The 20,139-nt window shown below is 37.6% G+C and overlaps 1 pseudogene; it reads right to left on the reverse strand.

Moving 5' to 3' along the window:
* Nucleotides 1–19,129: 19,129 nt before the first annotated feature.
* On the reverse strand, nt 19,130–19,929 carry LOC119086602 (annotated as a pseudogene).
* Nucleotides 19,930–20,139: the final 210 nt, after the last annotated feature.

The following is a 20,139-nucleotide window of genomic DNA, read 5'->3' on the forward strand; positions in this document are numbered from 1 at the left end:
GAGTGCTGGCCCCACACTCTGGAGAGCTGACCCCACCCATTACCATGCATGTGGGAGAGCTGGCCCCAATGGCATGGACACTAGAGAGCTGAACCTGACCCTTACCTGAGGGGTGTGGTCCTGGTGGAGGCCTGGACTGACCAACTCAGCTACTACCCTGGCCCACAACCAGGGCTTTGAGTTGGCCCATCCCAACCTCTACCCCATCTATGATCTGCTGGAGCACATGAAGGGACTGGTCCTAGGGAACCATAGCCTCAGAATCTCCATAACCCTTTAGGCAAAAGCAGGCTATCTGAGAGAAGTTTCAGTGAGGATCCAGTATTGATGGTGTACCAGAAGCCAGAGGCCTTGAACCATACTGAAAACTCATTGCAATGAACACTTGCATTTATTTGGTCAAGAGGGTATACTGTGTAACACACTACTGCTTTCAAGGCTGCTACAGACAAAAGAATAGATGATGGAAAGGTGGGAAAGGAGTAAAATATTTTTAATTTTTTAAATTTTTTTTGGAGTGGGAGGCTTCAGGAGTGGAGGCCAGACATAGAAGGACTGGAAAATGAGTGGGATTGGAATACATGATATGAAATTACCAAAGATTCAATAAAATTATGTTAAATAAAGAAACATATAGTTGGACAATAAATCACTGAAAGCAGAAAATCTTTCAAATTCCAGGGTTCTAAACTACAATGCACATGTAGGTCTACATTTTGCTTTCTTTTGCATATGTAAATCTCCTTTATGCTATTAGAACATCTGAGATCAGCAACCTGGATTTTGCCTCTGAATTTTCCAATTTAAAATTAAGTATTTTTGGTGTCATTTTCCTGTGGTTCAAGTCCTTCGACTCATTGACTGACTGTAACACCTTCTACTGGCACACTCCTTTCTAATTCTTATCCCTCTTTGCCATTTTCATCTTTATTTATTATTTTGCTTACTCAGTTTCAATAGCTGATGAGTGTCTGCCCATAAGAGCAAATGTTCTTGCTTTAAGACATAGTAGTCTTTTACTATGTGCTGAGAATTATTCTGGCTTTTATATTATGCCATGGATTGTCCATTGACTTCTCTGAAACTTTCATTATATTTTCTTAGACTTTTGATTTTATTAACCAAACACAGTCTATTCTACAACTATTCTAAATTAGCTTTAGATACAGAATTAAATAGAGCAATCATGTAGTCCAAAATGTTAAATTATTATTTACTAGGTTAAATGTAGGTTGTACAACCAACCTACATTTTTTCTTAATTTAACAGAGTAGTTACAAACTGTCTGGATTGTGATGACTGTGCCTTTTAGAGAACTAAGGTGATCTTAAAAAGGGTTAATAGCTATGATTCTATGATGTGAAATGTGAATTCTTAAACAAACTAATGCAGAATTGTCAAATGTGAGAATGCTTTTGTTAGTAGAGGGTATCAGGTGTTCACTCACACCAAAGTTGTTGGCAATGGATAATCATTCATGTGACAGCAATGAGTAGCAACATTGACTGTCTAAAAGTTCTATAGTCATTATGCCAGATAAATGATCAAAAATACTTTTTAACATGCTCAAATTAGTTAAAAACTGTAATTACATAAAGGAAATGGCATATTGGAGACAACAAAGGATACAGTACTTTCCTGAGTATGTACAAGTATTTTAAATAAGGATTTCTGTGGTAATGTTCATGGTTAACTGTAAATCACCTGCCATTCAGTAAATTAAAGTAAGGATACTTTAGTCAGGTTGGAGGAGTGGAGGGATAAAGTAAGTTGTCCCGGTAAGATTTTTTTTTTTTTTTTTTTTTGGTCAAGCATGAGTTATCTGGGAAGAAGAAATTCAATTCAGAAAATACCTCCATCAGACAAGTCTCTAGGGCAATTTTAATTAATAATTGATATAGAAGGGCCCATAAATGGCCTACTGTACTGGGGGTGGTGCCACCCTTGTGCAGGTGGTCCTAGCTTCTATAAGAAAGCAGGCTGAACAAGCCATGGGGAACAGCCAGTAAGCAGCCTTCCTCCATGGTTTCTGACTCATTTTCTGCTTCAAGTTTCCGTCCCTGAGTTCTTGCCCTGACTTCCTGTCATGATCACCTATGTAGTTGCTTTTTGCCATGGTCTTTATCACAGCAACAGAAAACAAGATAAACAAAAACAAACAACGGCAAAGGCTAGGGAAAGCTCCTAGTTCAAAAGAGTGTGAAAAGATAACAGTTGTGTGCTAAAGAATCTGAGAAGTTTGTAAATGTCTTAGAACTATTGTACAACTACAGTAGACTTGCATTCCTTACTTGAATTCCTTACTACCTATTTCCATATGACAGAAAATATTGATATTGTCACTAGGGTATCACTTTCTGTATTGTATTCCTGATGACTGTGGGGAATAGTGAGGGAAAGGATTTGGACATTAATCTAAGGCCAGTGGTTTGAATGACCTTAGAAAGAACAGGCTTATTACTGACTAGTTCTTACACTTAAATTAACCCATAATTCTTATCTATGTTTAGCCACATGGTTTGGTGACTTTTCTCAGTTCTGCCTTATCATCTTGCTCCCCCTGTGTCTGGTGACTCCTTATTTTGCTCTTCCTCTTTCCAGCATTTTCCTTGTCTGCTTGTCCCACCTATACTTCCTGCCCGATGACTAGCCAATCAGTATTTTATTAAACCAGTGTACAAGAGCATTATCCCACAGCAGGAGAGGGTATCAGGAGATGGGAAGGCAAGTGGTAGTGGAGGACTAGGTCTATGGGATCAGAATTTAGAGAGTGTGAGAGTTCAGAGGGCAGATGGCCTGCCTGTTCTTCTCGTGCTTAAGTAGTTTATATCTCAAATATCAAGTGCCTTTCTTTTTAAGCTAATTAAGTTATCAGAACATGTTCTACTACAATTACTTGTAGGTTTCTTCCATGTGAGTTTTTGACAGGGCTCAGAACACTTTTAGTATTTATATGATATAGTTAAACTTTAATTTAAATTGAAGTTATTAAAAGTGAGCCCAAACTCTCATATTAAGTTTATTCCAGTGGAGCATAATATTTCCCCTAATTTCCTAATTTCTCTAACCTCATTCTGTGCTGTATATTTTTTTCTTCTATTGACTTGGAAATTGATAGTGAAACTATTTTATCCCATCTTGAGGTGCTGTTTTCAAACTTTATTTGCCAGGGATCTTCTGTGTTAGTGAAAGGGAAAGAGATATAATTTGACCATGAAATTCCCATTTGAATATCATGTTATTTGGTGAGGTATCTTAAGTTTCCATAGCCCACATTCATCTCAATGTTAATACACAGTTAATCACGAATATGACTCTTAAAACAGAAAGTATGTTGTAGACGAATTTCTAAATGGTCTTATTAAATAAAAAACATGGAGCCAAATATATAGGGGTGAAAGCCTTAGAGATCAGGAAAATAGGAAAAGCCACCAGCCAACATTATCTCACCAACTCTGCCCCTTCTAAATGCTACTTCCTGTCTACCCATGCCTTTATTGCCTTGCTGTTCTGCCCTCTCATTGGCTTATAGCCCAGCTACCTCACTTCCTTGTCACTGTCTGTCTGTACAGACCTCCAGGTTTCTTTCTATGTTTGGTACTGGGATTAAAGGCCTGTGTCACAATGCTTGACTCTGTTCCCCAGTATAGCCTTGAATACACAGAGACCCTGCCTGCTAAGTGATCAGATTAAGGGTGTGTGTTGCCTGACTTTGTTTACTTAAAATGGCTGGGTTTCCCCCACACACACACCCGATCTCCAGGCAAGCTTTATTTATCAAAGCACAAATAAAATATCACCACATTTTAGCACAAATAAAATATCACCACAGTATATTAACTGCATTATTTGTTTCTATAAGGATTCTAAGCAGCTATAGCAATATGAAAACAATATGCCATATTTCAAAATCTCTATTCTTCTACTATATGGCATGTGGTTAGAATATTTATTATATATCTATAACATGTAGATCTAATGATCAAGCAATTATAAATAATATAAGCCTTTGTGTGTTTACTTGGCTCTGAGAGGCTGCTGAACTGTGGATGAGAGAAAAGTTATGGCTACACCCTCCTCCCAGACATCAACTCGGGCAGATATCTCCAGCTCAAGTGCAGGCCACATAAGCCAGAAGAACATGTAGGCAAACTCAGGCAGAGACTAACTGCTGGAACAGAGGCCACACCACCCACCAGAACCCCTGTCTCCAACTTGGGTAGAGACTCCTTGATGGAACAGAGGCCATGCTTATTGTCAGAACTACAGGAAGGCCACCTGCCTGCAGACCCCCTCCACTCTCTTAGAGATCCCTGACAGTATTTCCAATCCCCACTTCCATCCTCTTCACCATGTTCCAGTCCCTAACTTAGGTGGAGACACCCTTATTCAACCAAAGGCCATACCAGCTGCCAGAAGTCCAGGTAGGCTGCTCACACACAAACCCTACTTTCTTGGTCCACCCCACCACCAGTTTTCCTCCTCCCCTCCTTCTTGCCTAGCTGAAGCCCCCAAATTGGGCAGAGACTCCCTTCTGGATCAGAGGCCATGCTAACTGCTAGAAATCCAGTACCCAACACTGATGGAGACAAACTGCTGGATGAGAGAATACACTACTTACCAGAGGTTCAGTGCCAAAATCGGATGGAGATCCCCCTACTTAACAACAAATAATGAAGCCAGAAGACCAGAGAGGAACAGAAACCAAGGAACAAAACACCTGTCCAACAAAGACAAACCCAGAAATCAGCATCTTGACCTATAATTTCCCCAAACTCAGATGCCTAAATGTCACAGCAAGAACATGATTAGCAACAGCCAGAGCAATATTTCACCACTAGAGTCCAGTGATCCTACTATAGCAAGACCTGAGTATTCCAACAGAGCTGAAGCACAAAAAAGACCTTAAAACCAGCTTTATGAAGTTTATATATGCCCATAAAGAAAAACAGAATACATTTTCTAAAGAATTCTAGGAAAAGACAAAGAAAGATTGGAGAAAATAAGAACATCCTTTAAAGAAAGCCAAAAGAAAACAAAGGAAATTAATAAAAGTGTTCAAGAGTAGAAAATGGAAATAGAAGCAATAAAGGAAACAAAAATTGAGGGAATTATGTAAATGGAAAATCTAGGTAAGCAAACGGCAATTACAGACATAAGTATCACCAACAGAATACAAGAGATGGAAGACAAAATCTCAGGCATTGAATACACAATAGAAGAAATAGATTCATTGATCAAAGAAAATGTTAAGTCTAAAAAATTCCTGTCACAAAACATCCAGGAAATCTGGGAGACTATAAGAAGACCAAACATAAAAATAATAGGAATAGAAGAAGGAAAAGAATCCCAGGTAAAAAACACAGAAAATATATTTAACAATATCAGAGAAGAAAATTGTCCTAATCTAAAGAAGGAGATGCCTATAAAAGTCGAAGAAGCACACAGAACACCAAATAGATTGGATCATAAAGAAAGTCGGCCTCTCCACATACTAATCAAAACACTAAACACACAGAACAAAGCAATAATATTAAAAGCTTCAAGGGGAAAAGGCCAAATTACATATAAGGTAGACCTATTAGAACTATATATGTCTTCTCAACAGAGACTCTAAAAGCCAGAGAAGCCTGGACAGATTTCCTGGTGACTCTAAGACATCAAGAATGCCAACCTAGACTACTATACTCAACAAAACTTTTAACCAACATTGATGGAGAGAACAAGATATTTCATGATAAAGTCAAATTTAAACAATATCTATCCATAATCTAGTCTTACAGAAGGTATTAGAAGGCAAATTCCAACTCAAGGAGGGTAACTTTGAATAAAAATTAGGCAATAAATAACCTCACCCCAGCAAAAACACACATACATACCCCCACACACGCTACCACTACCACCAAAATAACAGGAATTACCAATCATTGGTCATTAATATCTCTCAATGTCAATAGACTCAATTCCCCAATAAAAGGACATGGACTAACACAATGGGTCCTGAAACAGGATCCTTCTTTCTGCTGTATACAAGAAACTCACCTCAACATCAAAGATAGACATTACTTCAGATGTTTCAATTCTGAATATCTATACCCCCAACACAAGGGCACCCACATTTGTAAAAGAAACATTACTAAAGCTTAAATGACATTGACTTTCACACACTGATATTGGAGAGACTTCAATATCTCACTTTTCAATGGACAGGACATCCAGACAAAAACTAAACAGAAAAATACTGAAACTGACATATTATAAACACGAAAACTGACAGATATTATAAACACAAAAGAATATACCCTTTTTCTCAACACATCATTAGAACTTTTTCCAAAATTGACCACATACTTGGTCACAAAAAAGGCTCAATATATATAAGAAAATTGAAATAACCTGTGGTGATATTTTATTTGTGCTGAAATGTGATACTTTATTTGTATGTTAATAAATAAAGTTTACCTGGAGAACAGAGGTCATAGTCAGCTATAAACAGAAGTCAGGCAGTGGTAGCACTTGCCATTAATCCGATCACAAGGCAGGCGAGAGGGGAAGCGGGAGACACTGAGAAGAGTGGAGGGAGGGAAATGTAATGTTTGAGAAATGAATAATTTGATATAATCATTAGAAACTTTCCTAGAAGATAGAATTGAATATATATATATATTCTCTTTATCGTTTAGCACTGAGAGATTTCTTTTCATTTGACTGTATACTGAGCAGGTAGACTAAGTGTAGTTCTTCACCTTTCCTTACTGCCCTCCAAATCCAATTCCCCCTTCATACCCCTGGCTATTTAGGTAACCATCTCCTGAAGATTGGCCTCACTCCTCACTCCCATCTCCAGTGGAACACAAAGATCTTCTCCAATCTTTCCTCACCCCATACTATCCTAGTCCTCAAATCCAGGAGACATTCCCCGGGAACCCACAGGCTATTCCAACCACGCAAGCAGGTAGCCTAACTGCAGATTTTTACCATTATCTCCTCCTCTCCTCCAAATCCAATACCACAGTCTCATCCCATCTGTGTAGCAGATCCCCTGTTGCAGCCTCTCCCTTGTCTCTGCCTGCTTCTCCAACAGATTAAATCCCCTATTCTCATCTCCAGCTCTGCAGCAGACTAAGTGTAGTGGCCTCTTTTCACTTTCTGCTCTCAGTCCCAGGGGACTAAGCATATCCTGGTGGAACACCCTGCTTTCCTCTCTCCTGTAGACCCACTCAGCTCATCCTTCCTAGACCATCCCCATTCCCAAATGTCAGCTCCCAATACCTATTAACACATTTTACCTGTAAACACCAAGGGCCACACCTGGCAGAATCTCAGATTAATTTCCTATGAAGCAACATCCAGACACCATACTCTCCTAAGAACCAGAGAGAGCAACAAAATCCACGGATCAAAACACTTACCCACCAAAGACAAGACCAGATATCAGCACCTAGAACTACAGTCTTTGCAAAACCAGATGCCTAGAAGCCAATGTAGAACACAATTAATAATATCCAGGATAATATTTCTCCAGTAGAGCCCAGGAACCCTACCTTAGCAGGCCCTAAGATTTGCAACATAGGTGAAATACAAGACAAATATCTTAAAATAGACTTTATGAATATGATCGAAGTCCTTAAAGAGGAAATAAATAAATACCTTAAAGAAATCATTGAAAACACACACAGTAGAAGGAGATGAATAAAATAGTTCAAAACCTGCAAGTGGAAATATAATCAACAAAGAAAACAGAAACTTAGAAAATTTAGAAATGAAAAATTTAGGAACTTTAACAGGATCCCTGAAGGCAACCTTACCAACAGGATACAATGAATCTCAGGTGCTGAAGACCTTATAGAAGAAATGGATACCTTGGCCAAAGAAAATGTTAAATCAAAAAAAAAAAATCCTGGAATAAATCATCCAGGAAATCTATGAGACTATGAAGAGACCAAATATAAGAATAATAGGAATAGAGGAAAGCAAAGAAAACACATGTCAAGAAAGCAAAGAAAAAATATATTTTCAAAAAGATCATAGAAGAAATTTTCCCTATCCCATAGAAGGAGATGCCTACCAGGGTACAAGAAGCATACAGAATGCCAAATAGTCTAGACCAGAAGAGAAAACACTAAATCTGCAAACAAAGAAAGAATATTAAAGCCTGCAAGCAAAAAAGACCCTGTAACATGGAACTGTACCAGTTGTGTGTACCTAGAGTTTTCCTGCCTTGCCCATAGTCAGGACAAATCTTTGTCACCCCCCAGTCCCACAGCTGCTCAGACCCAACCAAGTAAACACAGAGACTTATATTGCTTACAAACTGTATGGCTGTGGCAGGCTTCTTGCTAACTGTTCTTATAGGTTAAATTAATCCATTTCCATAAATTTATACCTTGCCATGTGGCTCATGGCTTACTGGTGTCTTCACATGGTGCTTGTCATGGTGGGGCTGGCAGTGACTCCTTCTGCCATCCTGTTCTTTTTTTTTCTCCTCTCTGTTAGTCCCGCCTATACTTCCTGCCTAGCCACTGGCCAATCAGTGTTTTATTTATTGACCAATCACAGTAATTTGACATACAGACCATCCCACAGCACTTCCCCTTTTCTTTCTTTCTTTCTTTCTTTTTTTTTAAAGAGGAAGGTTTTAACTTTTACACATCTCCAAAGCATGTGTATATTAGGTAATTTGGGCGTAGCTTCTCTTACTACTCCCTGCTGGAGGGGGGCGCTGTATCTTATGGGGACACAAAGAAAAATTTAGGATTATGGAGTAGTCCATGAGGATGTATCATCTGAGCCAGTTGCCTTGAAAAGGTTCTGGATGTTGGATCATCTGAGCCATGGTGTCATCGGAGACCTTTCAGGGGGTCTTGGCTGGTCAAACCTGATGTATCTTAATCTGGAACAAATCCATACCTCTTGCTTTCTGTGGAAACAAAAGCTGAGCCTCTTTTCCAAAGCAACATATCCTTATATCTAAATTTTGAAGTCAAGGTATCTTTAAAATATACATTTTGGCATAACTCAAAAGCTTTTGCAATCAATTTTTTTTTTAAGTTACGAATATCAAAGAGAACATAATCCGGATTCTCGGTGTGGTAGCCCTCTTTACGTGGCTTATTTTTTTATATTACCTTTATCCTATTGCTATAAACTGCAGCCTTCTAAGCCTGAAACAGCGCTGTGGCTGCTGGCTCCACCCACTTCAGCTTCCCAACATGGTGGTGGTACGTTTTCCGCCTGCTCGGGGAGCCATCAACTCTCAGAAATAGTGGGTCTATGCTTCTACCAAAGCAGCATATAGCCCAGAAACCTCTTTTTGTTTTGTACTAGCAAAGGCTAAATCCACAACGCAGCTTAATGTGCCACTTGCAGAGGCCTCATTCCCACCATACTGTAGGTCAAGCACACATACCAGGAACCCGCCATAGTAGCTCAAACAGGCAGGCTGCCACTAACTTGAGAGAAACAACTAGGAACTGTTTTTAGCTCCGTTTTAGAATCTTTTTCTCAGGTTTTAGGTGGAAACTCTTGCCAACATGTTGGGCGCCATTTGTAGATGTAACCAACCGTCTTATTAAATAAGAAACACAGAACCAATGCAAAGAAGAAAGCCAAGAGATCAGAGCTAAGAGCCTTACCCTGCAGCTAGCCTCTTAAGCCAAGAGACCTCTCTGAAAAGAGACCTACTTCCTGTGTGTTTGTCTTTATATAGTCTTTTTGTTCTGCCTTCTCATTGGTTGTAAACCCAAACACATGACTGCCTCATCACTGCCTGTAATACAGCCCTCCAGGTCTTCTATGGTATTGAGATTAAAGGCGTGTGTCTCCAATGCTGGCTGTATCCTTGACCATACAGAGATCTCTTCTACCAAGTGCTGGCATTAAAGATGTGCACCGTTGCTGGGCGGTGGTGGCGCACGCCTTTAATCCCAGCACTCGGGAGGCAGAGCCAGGTGGATCTCTGTAAGTTCGAGGCCAGCCTGGGCTACCAAGTGAGTCCCAGGAAAGGCGCAAAGCTACACCGAGAAACCCTGTCTCGAAAAAAAAAAAAAAAAAAAAAAAAAAAAAAAGACGTGCACCGTGAATGCCCAGCTCTGCTATGGCTTGCTATTAGCTCTGACCCCCAAGCAACTTTATTTATTAACATACAAATAATATCACATTTTAGTAAAAATAAAATACCACCATAGTTGTGTTCCTGGAGCTGGAAGAATTGTGACACATACCAGCTATAGAGAAGAAGCAATCTCCAATTGATAACCATCTGCAAATAAAAATTTAGTTGCCTCCAATGGCGTCGCACTGGGTAAACCACCTACTCTTAACTGTTAGCTGCATGCCCAGCAGTAGATGGCTAACAGATAATGAATTCATAGCATCTCTGGAGGTCTCTTATCTCATAATTTTGAATCAGGGCTCTTCTTTTTATAAATATATTTCTTATTTTATTTATATATTGTTCTTCTCTCTGTTTACCCTATAGGTCCTTTTTTATATATTATGGATTTCAAGTTAATGCATTTATGGAATTCTTGAGTGTGTGAACAAGTGCATCTCTTTTCTTTGTTTTTTTTTTTATATAATTCAAATGTTTTAAGCTCATTTGCTTTTCAAGGAGAGACAGAAATTAGGTGGATATGGATGGGAGGGGAAGTAGGTACAAGCTGGGAGGAGCAGAACCCATAATCAGGATATATTATGTGAGAAAAAATCAAATTTCAATAAAAGGAATAAAAGAGAAGTGATAAGAAATACTGGATAAGAATATCTTAGCTTAGGTTAGATATAAGATATGTAGGAGTGATTATCTACATGGATATGGATTTCATTGTGTGTGGTTGGAAATATGTGGGCTCATTCAAAGAACTAATATAATGAAAATAAAACATATATAAGAATGTTAAGGACAACAAACTCTGTGTGTGCAACAACAGATAGACCATAAAATATCCAAAGGCAGTATTTGAACAAATGGATGTAGCAACAGTCTAATAAAACCTTACTTGCAAAAAAACAGAGCAAATTCTAAGTTTTGCTTTAAGAAATAGTTTGATGGTCATTGGCTCAAAGGAAATTGGAGTTTTAGAAATGAATTAAAAAACATTTATCAAAAGACATCAGAGACAGGACAATGCTGTTCAAGCAAAACAAATAATATCAAGTGTTGCAAAGTCAAAAGTAAATACTTTTAAAAAGGCAAGACAAAATTGTAATAACAAACACAGGTGTTTTTAGTCAGAAAACACTAAAATATCTTACTGATAAAAATATTTACTTTATTTTTAATTATGTAGTATGTTTGTGTCTTTGTGGGGTTATATGCACATGAATGAAGGTACCTCCAAATGTCAGAAAAATGTATTAGATCTCCTGGAGCTAAATTTAAAGGTGGTTGTGAGACACCTGATATGAGAGTCAGGAACTCAGCTAGGTGTCCTCTACAAGAGTAGTGTGCATTCATCCAATGAGCATTCTACCCAATCCCTCTGTGGGATTTTGATATAGCAAGATGCCATTGTTTGTATATCAAGTTTCAGCAGTGCTCCAGAAGTCAGATTTCAGTAAACTGAAACAAATGAAATGAAGCAAAATCATTAGGTGCAGGTAACTCTCTGATACAATTTGGTTATAAAGGAAATAGATATAATAATAACTGAAGGTGATAATGCTCCAAAAATATTTTTTATATAAGAGAAAATGAAGGATATTTAAAAGTGAATAGGGAAGAGCTAAAGAGAAGTAGTAATAGAAGATCCATGATTTACGTAATTTTAAAAGAGAATTATTGAAAAAAAATAATATGAAGGAAAAATGAAGAAAGAAAGTTATTTCATTTTTGAGAGGAAAGAAATATTCTTCGTTAACATTATAGAGAATAAGAATACAGTACATTTGAACTACTCTTCCCAGTTGTCATGGATTTCCTATTCATACTTCTGTGTTTTCTTAGGGCTCACTTACCATTTTTCAAAACTTTATATATGATGGCTTAGGTTGCTCATGTGGTCCAATTATCCAGAGGCTCAGTCGAGGCTGGGTATCCCCAAATAGTTGTATTCATGCCATGGTTATTAATACATTTAGTGAAGACCACTAGAAGACTTTCCTCTGCAGCAGGCTAGGCATAACTTCTCACAATGCAAGAGTGTGAAAATCGAAGTTGCAAAATCATTATGGATAGCTCTTAGAGTTTGCTATGTCTGTTCCATCACATTCTAATTGTTAAGAAGGTCATGGGAGCAGCCTGAATTTAAGGCAGAAATGAGTACACTAGATCCCTTAGAAAGGGTAGAAACATTCTATTGCCAGAGAGCATGTAGATAGGAGAGGATATTGCCACTATTTTGTGAACCAACTCTCACAAGCCTGTTTAGAGACCATTTCTCTTGAAACATCCTCAATTATCTTCCTGTTCTTTACAAAATGGACTCATTAAAATGACCAGATAGAATTAAGAACATTTTCTTTTAGTTTTGAGAGAATTTGTAATACTTTTTTATTTTTATCCATATCTTCCTAATACTATAGGAAAATAAAGTAGCTGGAGTACATTTGATTCTATATATTTTTTTTGGAGACAGGGTTTCTCTGTGTAGCTTTGCGCCTTTCCTGCATCTTGCTCTGTAGACCAGACTGGCCTCGAACTCACAAAGATCCGCCTGGCTCTGCCTCCCAAGTGCTGGGATTAAAGGCATGTGCCACCACCGCCCGGCTGATTCTATAATCTTTAACAGTTGAAAATGTGGCAATCTTTCTTTAAGTAAATTTCAAACCCTAACATCCAAAATACAGTATGACAACCCTTGGAATTTTGTCTTAAGGTTTTGTGTTATAACATGCATACATGATGCCAAAACACTCATGACACATAAAATAAAAATAAATAAATAGTAGAAATAATTTCATAAAATCTCTCATATATTCCATTACTTTAAAATTGGGAGCTGATGATTCTCCAAACTGCTTTATTCCAAATTTCTCTTTTAGCCTCTCCTCCTACTTTATCCTGTCTCTGTTTTTTTCCCCTTTCTTAAGTCTGTTAAAATTGGTTTACAAATACATTGGGTAAATCACCAGGTAGTTATCTATATAACAGAAGTTCCAAAGCAAATGAGAACAAGGGCTGGGGATGAGTAGGTTTTATGTTTTTACAGGAGATTTTGCAGTTGATCAAGTAGGACAAATTAAGTGTGACTTATCTTAGTTACTATTTTCAGGTCCTTGGATATAGCAATTTATTTATAAAATGTGGGAGATAAAAGATAAGCCAAATGTGCAAGTGCTATGAAGTACAATGTGCATGAAATGGGCAAGCATGCAGCAGGGATCTAGTTTGCCCACACTATCCCAGTTTATGCTATTGACCTGACATCTCACCTGTTTAGAATGTTTTTTCATGCCCACACTGGATAATACAGAGCATGGTCATGCTCTCTAGTATTTCTGTGACAAAGCACAATACAGAGCAAAACTCAGGTTCATCTAAAACTTTGCAGATTTTATTGACAACAAATATGTCATCTATGCCATTTTCAAATATCTGTTCTTATATTCTCAGCAAATATAGTCTAGAGCAATGGTTCTCAACCTGTGGGTCACAATCTGTTTGTGGCTGTATATCAGATGTTTACATTATGATTCATAACAGTGGTAAACTTACAGTTATGAAGTAACAACAAAGTAATTTTATGGTTGTGGGTCACAACAACATGAGGAACTGTATTAAAGGATACAGCATTAGGAAGGTTGAAAACCACTGGTCTAGAACGTAACAATGGGTATATGAGCTACTCCTGTTGATCAAAAAACTACATAAGACTGTGAGGTGCCTAGTTAACCTGCGTAAGCAAGGAAGAAGGAGAAAGAATAAAATGTAATTCATTATGTTAATATTCTCCATATTTGTAAACATGGTTTGGAATTCTTTTTGTTTGTTTTTTTGTTTGTTTGTTTGTTTAGATATGCACCCCATTTTTTTAAAAGATTTATTTATTTATGTATATGGATGCTCTATCTGCATGTATGCCCACCCTCCAGAAGAGGGCACCAGAACTCATTACAGATGGTTGTGAGCCACCCTGTGGTTGGCTGGGAATTGAACTCAGGACATCTGAAAGAGCAGCCTGTGCTCTTAAACAATAAGCCATCTCTCCAGCCCCCTGCACCCCATTTTTTTAAGAGATTTTTCTATTCATTTTACATATCAACCACAGATTCCCCAGTCCCCCCGCCCCAGCCTTACCTCCTAACTCACCCCTCATTCCCATCTCCTCCAAAGCAAGGTCTCCCACAGGGAGTCAGCAGAGCCTGGTGCATTCAGTTGAGGCAGACCCAAGCCCCTCCTCCCTGCACCAAGGCTGCACAGTGTCCCACCATAGGCACTAGGCTCCAAAAAGCTAGCTCGTGCACTAGGGACAGGTCTTGATCCCATTGCCTCGGGATCCCCTAAACAGTTCCAGCTAAACCACTGTCTTGCTTATCCAAAGGGCCTAGTCCAGTACCATGGGGGCTCCTCAGCTATTGGTCCACAGTTGATGTGTTTCCACTAGTTTGGCTAGTTGTCTCTGTACTTTTTCCAATCATGGTCTCAATATCTCTTGCTCATAGAATCCCTCCTCTCATCGATTGGACTCCTGGAGCTCCGCCTGAGACTCGGCTGTGGATCTTTGCATCTGCTTCCATCAGTCACTGTTCTTCGACCAGTTCTATGATGACAGTCAGGGTATTCAGTCATCTGAACACCAGAGTAGGTCAGCAGTTTAGAATTATTTAGAAACAAAGGCTATACTAAGTGTATTTTGATTTTCAAGTAATTTTTGCTTTATTCTGGTGTTGATAATTATGCTTTTAGGAGATATTACCTATATAGTATATCCTAATGACCTTTGATAACTTTTTAAAGGATTTATTCACTTTATGTGTATTATTGTTTTGTTTGCATGTATGTACCTGCACTGCATGCTAGCCTAGTGCTGCTGAAGTTCAGAAGAGGACATTCAATTCCTTGGAAGAGAAGTTTCAGATAGTTGTGAACTTCCACATTGGTGCTGAAAACTGATCCCTGGTCCTCTACAATAAGTACGTTTAACTGCTGAGCCATCTCTCCTTCCATCCTTTGATAACTTTCAAAAGAAACACTGGATAGGAAAAAGTAGCCTTTTATTTGTGCTACAGAGTGAGTAACGTTTTTTTTTTTTTTTTTTTTTTTTTTTTTTTTTTTTTATTTCAAGTCACTGATAACTCACTAAATTCTTTTAATTATTAGTTTGATATGGGCCATCAAGTTATTAGGGTTGTTAGAAGAAAGTGATCCCAGCTGATACTGAATAATTTTTATTTCTAGGTAGTACAAACACCCACACATGAACACAGTTATCCAGTTGTTTGTCCACACTTTGGAAATGGTGTTCCTTTATTAAGAAAATAATAATGGTACTAAATACATAATGGCAAAAAGTTTTTTATTTAAAAATTATTATTGAGTCGGGCGGTGGTGGTGCACGCCTTTAATCCCAGCACTTGGGAGGCAGAGCCAGGCGGATCTCTGTGAGTTCGAGGCCAGCCTGGGCTACCAAGTGAGTTCCAGGAGAGGCGCAAAGCTACACAGAGAAACCCTGTCTCGAAAAACCAAAAAAAAAAAAAAAATTATTATTGAATTAGGTGATAAATAACAATGCTAGCACAGATCACTTAATGTTTTAGCATATTCTGCATACATGATATTAAAATATCATTTGTGATTTTTCTTTTTGCACATTCCACTCTATTTATAGTTTATTTTTATCCAGAATCACTGTAATAAAACTTTATTGATCCGAAAATTTTCCCACAAAAATCTGTTAATTTGTTGAATCAACTACGTTTTTGTTTTTAACTTGTTTCAGTAGATAACTTTTTTACTGTCACATTGCAGTTTAAGCCACTCATTTGCAATGATGACATGCCATACGTGTCATTTAATAACAACAGCAAAAAACCCTTTGTTAATTAGCGAGTAACTATATTTAAGTTGCTTTAATATAGGAATTCTTCAATTGAGATTGAGTATTTAGTTTTTCTTTGCCTATAAATAAATGATATAATTTGTGAAGAATTGGCTAGTCTAATTTTGGGTTGACCCTAGGGAGTTTTTACTTTGGTGTGTTTTAATGTGTTAGATATGAAATTTATTTAGAGTACTGATATATCTTTAGACAACTGATCTAACTAGATACCAAATTTAAAGTAGATCATAGACCTAAGGTAAAATCTAAAATGATAAAACTCTATGACTATAATGTCAAATCCTATATTTGTAGCTTTTTGCTAGGAAATGGCTTCATATGTATGGTATAAAGTATATAATGACAAAAGCTTATATATTGGACATCATCTTAAGTCAAGTGTTTATACTTTAAAGGATACCATCAATGAAGTAAAAAGGTCACCAGATGACAAAAATATTTGCTAATAGTATATAGTGGTTTTTACATCATTATCCATAGGGATACCTCTCAAGATAACAACCGGTATGCCAGACACCTCAGATAGAACAGAGCCATACATTCATTAAGCAGTGGATATGAGTGTATTTGAAGAGCTATTTAACTGAGGCAGGATGATCCACTTTGAACGGAGGCAGCACCATCCCATATGCTAGTACCACAGACTGAATAAAAAGGAAAAAAAGAGAAACACTAAGAAGGAGAATAGATTTTTAAAAAGATGTGGGGTATAGACAGTCATATGACATGAAAGTGGAAGCGGAGCTATTGGGGTAACAAAAGGTAACCACAGGGGTGGAGCGGTAGGATGGGGAGGGCAAAGGGAGAAGTAAATGAATAAAAAGAAATCTTATATGAGAGTGTCGTAACAAAACCCATTCTGCATGCTACCTTGAAAATAGATTGAAAGAACAAAGCAGAATATAAAAGAGCAAAAAATGTAACTGAACTGTAAAGATTTCTGTTTAAACATATGGCCTTCTCTAGAACACATTAGGTGAAGGCCAAGCTGGATGAATGTCAAACTGGCCTTCTACCCCTAGACATTACCCAAATGTTTTCCTTCTTCTAGTATGTAGGAAGATGTTGCAGGAGTGAAGACACAGAATACAAACCATTTTCATAGTTTCTGACTAAGGTGTTTTTTAAAGCACATCCAGACATTTTTGCTGTTCACACTCCCATTGAGGCCAATTTCATTGAATCTGAGCTCATCTTAGTGACCTTATTGTAACCTGTAGAGGGCAGTCTTTAAACCCATTTTTCCTTTCCTGCTTTACTTTGGAATCCCTGGAATCCCTGAATCCTTCTGACTCGATTTTTTTTTTTTCTTTATTGGAGAGAAGGTTTTTTTTTGTTGTTGTTGTTGTTGTTTTGTTTTTTGTTTTTTGTTTTTTTTTAAGAAATTCTGAAGATAATATGTTAACATAAAACTCAATGTGCAGAGTATCAGCATATAGGTTCTTATGTTTGCAGTCCATCATAGATTCTGTCTGTGACCAATACGAACTGCTGATTATGTAAATGGAAATGTCTCTACATGATTGCATACATTGCTGCTGTGTGCTGCCAATTGAGAGACAACTTTTCTCATGATTAGTTCATATTTTTTTACACAAAGAAGCATCACACATAATAAAGTATAAGCTTTTTTTCTATAAGTTCTTGTGCAGGTTCCTATATAGAAAAGTAAAAATCAAAGAATATTGAAAGTCCCTTCTCTAAGTTTCAAGCCACATAAAAGGAAATAGCAAAATAAAAGATGGAAAGTGTATAGAAAAGAGGATGTCAGTTTTGCATGAATCATTTTGATATTTATGAATGTAATAAATTGACTAATTTGCCAATGAGCATATCCTCTTAGAAGAGTAAAAGGAGAATTTGGGGGAGTGAAAAAGACAGTGGAACAGTTTGGTTTTCTGTGTTGATAAGAAGTGAACACAATGTTAGGTAATTGTTTTTCAGCATTCTTGGTGCTATCTTTCCTAAAAAGGCTACCAGTCACTCAGTCATTGTGACTTTAAGAGTGTTTCACAGTACCTTTGTGATAGAAGTTAGAATTTGCACTTGGATGGATGGAGAATGGAGGGTTGAAGACAAGAGATGGAGACACATCCTTGTGGGATCCTTGTTGAACTTACCCTGGTTACAAGCCCAAGATGTGGATTGCAGTCAATTAACCCAGGTCACTTATCCAAGATTAGTGGAAGTGAATATGTCTGAATAAAGATCAATCATGGCACAGTGACAAATGCAGGAAATCTAGAAGCTGGAAAAAATAGAGGCATGGAAACTAACTGGCATGGGACATCATGACTCAGGACCAACTATAGAAATGTGGTGAGTATACAGGGGAGCTGGTACATATGGGCATAATGAAGACTTCAAAACTTTTTCTCCATAGTCATTTGCATTGTAGTTGGAACAAAAGACCTGAATTAAGTCTTACAAATTCCCATGCAGTCCTTAACATTAATTCAAAATTACATCACAAATTAGGAAGCCAGAAAATTGTGCACCAGGGAATCCCATAATGATGGACAGATTCCCCCTGAATACCTGCCACAGGTATACCAGTCAGCTTCAGGCAAAGACACAGTAATAAGAAAGAAAAGGGATAGGATTGTAACATTGTCAGCTTTTCAGAAAGACATTTTTTTTATAATCTTGTACTGTCTTATGTCAAATTCCTGGCTTTAGCAGATAGCTGGGGATAGGGGAAGGTATATTTGTCAGCTGCCTTCTTAACTTCATCCACAAAATGCTATCAAGGTGCTTGATCAAAACTGTACTGGGAAATAGGAGACACATACCTGAAATATCACTATGGAATTATACATGATATCACATGCCTATAATCCTAGAACTATGGAGGTAAATGGAGGAGAGTCATGAATTTGGATCTAGCCTGGCCCACATAGAGAAATTTATATTTTTAATACATCAATATAATATCACTAATGCTTCATTTTAGGCAGTAATGGCTTATAGTCTCAAGATTCATCAGTGAGAAAGAAAATATGCATGAATAACATGATATAATATAATTGAACACTGGGTCAGTCATAGAGTATTCAGTACTAAAATTACTAGTTCACTCTCCGTGGTGTGATGGATAAATCCAAAGTCTCAGCCTGAAATAATGATTATCAATATCTCCAGGCTAGCAAAGGGAGGAAGACCAAAAATAACTGAATGTTATTTACAAAACATTCCCTATGTATCTTGGCAATCTGTTCCTGGCACTTTTCTTGCACATCCTTCATTGTCTTATGCAAATGCTTAGCATATTTTGCACCCTCCTCCTTATTTTCCTTAGTACATTTTTCTTCAGAGAAAACAATAGTTTGGGATTTATGTTTCAGGGCATGTGGAGTAACAAGACATTGAAATTTGCGTGCTTTGGTGGACAGCATCTTTAAAGAGATTGAAAAGTTTGCATATTTTGGTAGCTCTTTTGGGCCCCAACTGCCAAGGCACAGTAATATCTATTAGTTCAGGGATCTCTCTCTCTCTCTCTCTCTCTCTCTCTCTCTCTCTCTCTCTCTCTCTCTCTCTCTCTCTCTCTCTCTCTCTCATCTATATATCTCTCTATCATCTCTTAAAATAACCAAGTTAAGAATACTCAGATTGGCATCCACAATGCACCCCTAAGCAGATTTGGGCTTCCTCTCTCTAGTTCTCCATCTATATAACAAGAATGTCCATTACTCAACAAAACAGCACACACATTCTACCATGAGTCAAGACAGCTTGCTTTATGGGAAATCCTAGTTTGTCATTCCCACTGCTGATTTGGACCACACAAGCCTTCCACTCTTCACTCAGAAAATCAGCAGCTACTTCTGTGGCCATGTGCTTGTCACAGAAAGTACAAAATCTGAATCCACCATCCACTTCAACGAATGTCTTATAGCTGGTGGCTGGTAAAAGAGATATTCGACTTCATCTTAACATGGCTGACCACCTAGGAGGTACCATGGGAAAGGGGCATGATTATTTTTATACAACTTCCCCATTTCCTGGCTTAGAATTCATCTTCCATAATTTCTTTGCATGGTTTTACTTATTATTGTCTATAACAAGATTACTTACATTTTACTACAACTTTAATGAGTATTATCTTTTATTTTCATAACATTGTCACAAAATTAAAAAG

Source organism: Peromyscus leucopus, chromosome X, assembly GCF_004664715.2.
Source record: "Peromyscus leucopus breed LL Stock chromosome X, UCI_PerLeu_2.1, whole genome shotgun sequence".
NCBI lineage: Eukaryota > Metazoa > Chordata > Mammalia > Rodentia > Cricetidae > Peromyscus > Peromyscus leucopus.